The sequence below is a fragment of the Rattus norvegicus genome, chromosome 6 (assembly GCF_036323735.1).
Source record: "Rattus norvegicus strain BN/NHsdMcwi chromosome 6, GRCr8, whole genome shotgun sequence".
Taxonomy (NCBI): Eukaryota; Metazoa; Chordata; class Mammalia; order Rodentia; family Muridae; genus Rattus; species Rattus norvegicus.
This window is the reverse complement of record NC_086024.1, coordinates 113,253,582-113,258,178: the sequence shown is the minus strand read 5'-3', so window position 1 is coordinate 113,258,178 and position 4,597 is coordinate 113,253,582. Positions and strand designations below refer to the sequence as shown.

General features: G+C 40.9%; 1 pseudogene; it reads left to right on the top strand.

The window, feature by feature from the left end:
* The first annotated feature begins 1,695 nt into the window (after positions 1-1,695).
* Positions 1,696-3,087, top strand: Lrif1-ps2 (ligand dependent nuclear receptor interacting factor, pseudogene 2; annotated as a pseudogene).
* Positions 3,088-4,597: the final 1,510 nt, after the last annotated feature.

Here is a 4,597-nt window from a genome sequence, read left to right as displayed (position 1 = left end):
GGGGGCTTCATCCTCATGACCCTAACATCTCCCACTAGGTTCTAACTCCCAACATCACCACCTTGGGACCAGACCTCTTAGTTTTAATGTTGAAAAATCATAACGAGACCAGAATACTAAACCAAGAAAGGCTTTTCCTAATGTCTATGTTCCTGAGTAAAAATAAATTATTGTAATATCTCAAAGCCAGCTTCCTTTTCCTAGAGTCTCAAAGAGAGGAACATAGAGTTTTCAGCAACTGCTGTTTGTACTTCTACTGGACTCAAAGCACTGTGAAGAGATATAAACTCAAACCAGAGTCAAATTAGGTAACGCTGATAGGTCAGTGACTAGAAAAGCAAAGCATAAGGAACTGTATGTTTAAAAACACCTGGGATGGTATCATACTTCCAAAAGCCAAGAGATGGAGGGAGGAGTATGCCTCTCAACGCAGTTTAGGAAAAATGCATAGTGTGGTTATAGGAACATTATATAGTTGTCCCAAAGCTTACACTCCATTGCCTGTTTTCATAGTGAATATCATGTCTAAAAGGCCAGACTCTAAATAGTCAACTCTATCTTCAAGAGAGGGCTGCATCTCACTCTAAAGGCTGAAAGGTAGATCCCATCCCCATGCTCTAGGAGACTAGGACCCAGACTTGGCCAAGTGGATGCTTCTGCATGAGATATGAAATCTTTCCCCATATAAAGATATAAAGGTGCCTGAGAGAGAGCACTGGTCACTGCAGAATCAAGAGTTCAGCATGATGTGGGCGGAGAGGGACTACAGAGCTGGCCGTGATTGCTAACCTGCATTTTCTGGATCTCCAGAACTCATGAGGGAGCATCCTGTAAAACTGCCTAAGTTACTTTTTTTTCATCTATATTGGAAAGAAGATTCTAGAAGTTGCTTCTTAACAATAGTGGGGCTGGTGATCTGCAGAACTTATTTCACGTAGGCGCTAGTTGGATAACAGAAAGCTGAGGCTTGCACACTGGGTCCGTCTCCACTCTTTGGGTTTTATGCTATTCCTCTAAATTAAACAACTGATCCATATATATATATGGACATATATATATATCCAAAGAGGCAGGAAACTATAAGCAGTCTACCACAGTCCCCACATGTCTCTGCTCAGACAGATCTTGGAGGGTCCCAAAAACTCCCAAGCATACATTCAATCATGGAGATACCACTAATCCTAGCCAAACCATCAGTGGAAAGCAGTTCCATGCTCTTTCTCAGATGTATGAAGTACAGATGTTTTAAAGTATTGAAAGAAAAAAAGAAAGAAAGGAAGGAAGGAAGGAAGGAAGGAAGGAAGGAAGGAAGGAAGGAAGGAAGGAAGATTGATTCTCCAAAACACATCATACATTATGAACAAGTGTGTCTCAGGAATTCCAAGCTGGTCGGACATTCAAAATTCAATCAATATAACTATTCACACTAGCAAATAAAAATAAAAAATTTTTATATAGATTTGGAAAAGAGTATTACAAAATGGTTTATAGTAAAACTTCAGGACCTGTCTGTCCTCTTGACTATCTTCGTCACACACTTCTGTTCACTCCCCTCAGTGGCTACAGCCACACTCATGCTCTGGTTCATACCTAGTTGGACAGCCTGTCGCCTCCCAGCCATCTAAAATGCCTAATAGTTTCCAGAGCATCTTTCTGAAAACCAGAGGGAAATTCAGGCTCATTCTCCAGAATGAAATGGCATCAATAGTAAAAAAATATATTCAAGAAAGAAGTAACAAGAAATATTCTCAAGGAAGCCATACTAAAGCATCATATCTGAAGAATGATGCTGAATTTAAAAATATATTTGATCATACTAAAGACTTGAGAGTATGTCTTACTCGAATTCCTGACCATCTGGGCTCTAGAAAAGGTTTTGATTCCTTTAACAGTTTGGTGGAAAGTTTTGTTTTTACAAAGATGCAGACTTTGTGGTGAAGGAAGAAGGGTACAAAGAGTTTTTCTAAGAAAAGAAAAGCAAAAACCATGAAGATGATGGATGACACAAAAAAGAGAAAAATTGAGAGTGCAGGTGTCATGGTCATAAATGCCATGATAGCGTTAGTTCCCAGCTCCCTAGTAGTATTTTACCAACATCAGTATTTTACCATATCACAGCATAACATTGTCATAAGCCATAGCACAACCAGGAGAGACAAGAAAACTGAGGCAGAACACTGCTTTCAGGAGCAGCAGGGAAAAGGCACATTAAGTTCAAACATATCTTTTTATTACTATTATTGGTTGTGTTATTTATTTACATTTCAGATGTTATCCCCCTTCCCAGTTTCCCCTCTACAAACCCCCTATCCCTTCCCCCTCCCCCCTGCTTCTGTGATGGAGCTTCCCCACCCACCCACTCACTCCTACCTCACCATCCTAGCATTCCCCTATGCTGAGGCATTTAGTCTTCACAGGACTAAGAGCCTCCACTCCCACTGATCCCAGATAAGGCCATCCTCTGCTATATAAGCAGCTGGAGCCATGGGTTCCTCCATGTGTATTCTTCGGTTAGTGGTTTAGTCCTTGGAAGCTCTGTGGGGCTGGGGGTGGTCTGGTTGGTTGATATTGTTGTTCTTCCTATGGAGTTGCAAACCCCTTCAGCTCCTTCAGTCCTTCCCCTAACTCCTCCATTTGGGTCCCTGTGCTCAGTCTGATGTTTGGCTGTGAGCACCCGCATCTGGCAGAGCCTCTCAGGGGACAGCCATACTTGACTTTCATCGGTGGTGCATACCTGTAAGAGTTGCTGAGGGAGGCAGAGGCAGGAGGATCACAAGTTCTAGGCCAGTCTGGGCTCAAGCACATCTTTTAAACGAAGTAATTAATTTAATAAAAACTATATTGAAGATATTTTTCCAGTGACACCATCAGGACTAGAAAAAACCACCAGAGATGGAAAAACAAAAAGACAAGAAAATTCTAAAAGAAAAGGAAGCAGCTCTTGAAGAATCGTGTAAAAAGATTACCAAAAACAATAAAATGTCTATGATTAAAGACTTATATTACTACAATAGTTCCCTCCTACCTGTCATGGATCCCCAGTGGATGTCTGAAACCAGAGATGATACCAAATCTTGTATAAAATGACTGTAAAGTCATGACATTTGTTAACAAATAAATGTTCACTTAGATAAATAACAGGCAAGTTACATACAGTACAAATCAACTGAATGAAGATACTGATATTTTTAATAGAACACTGAAGTCTTTGTCATGCTACTCAGAAAAACAATTTAGAAGTTCCGAGTTCTTTCTTTCAGGAGTTTTGCATCGATACTTAGACAGCTGTGTGTGATGGGGACTAAAACCAAAAAGCAACTACGAGTTATAAGGGACTGCTCTGTTACTTGTAAAGGCACTCGGAACGTGTCTTTGTGTATGAAACCTGAATTCCCAAAAGTTTTGAGTCATGACTTGTCAATAATCTACATAAGGTATTTTGACTTACTTGCTTTGGAAGAAAAGTTTGGATATTTTTCTGTGAAACGCAAGTCTCCAGATTTGAGCATTTTGTACAAGGTTTCTGGTAATGTTCTATCTTCGCCTAAGTTCCTCAGGTCTTACCCTCAGAATATTGTGTACTAAAATTCTACAATCCGAGATATGAAGTCAGCTGTAAACATTACTTTACTACTGAGTTTATATGTGGACTGTCTTGGTCTTCTTACCCACAAAAATGATAGGACCCCAAAATAAATAAATGTTCCAAAGGATCTCAAAACAGAAAGGAAAACTACTTCCTCATATTGGTGAGAGACGTGTCAGGAGAAACTACAGCTAACATCACTCTTACAGGAAGAGAGGGAACACTTCCCCACTAAGATCAAGAACATGGTGAGAATGTCTGCTCTCAGGACTGGTAAGATGGATCAGTGGGCAAACAGTGCTTGCAGTCAAGCCTTGCAAATGAAGTTCAAGACCTGGAAGTCACATGGTAGAAGGAGACAACCAGCTCTTGCACTCCAGGCTCCACAATGCCATGGTACCTTCAGGGGCACACACACACACTCATGAGCACAGCATGCATTCAAAGTATTAACAAAAAAATTTGAATGAGGGTTAGCTCTCACTTATTACACAACATTATCATGAAACTCCTAAGCACTTTGATTAGGCATCCAGAGTCTCTCTCTTTTTTAAAGATTTATCTATTTAATGTATATGAGTACACTGTAGCTGTCTTCAGACACACCAGAAGAAGGCATCTGATCCCATTAGAGATGGTTGTGAGTCACCATGTGGTTGCTGGGAATTAAACTCAGGACCTCTGGAAGAGCAGTCAGTGCTCTTAACCTCTGAACCATCTCTCCAGCCCCTTTATTAGGCATCCAAATTTAGTGAAAAAATAAAGCTCTCTGGCACAAGTGATATGATTGCCTGCATAAAAGGCCCTAAGGTACCTTCTAACAGAGCTTCTCCCACCTCTGCTGAGCATAGTCCAACACCAAACAAAGCAGGAGCCCTGGTGCCTCTTAACACTGAGTCATTCTCACACTTCAGCCACACTCTACCGGTCACACTGATTGTGTGTAGAAAAGCAACTGTACGAGATAAAAATCCCACAAGGGATGGGTCAATGGGGGCCACTTTGCAGGCT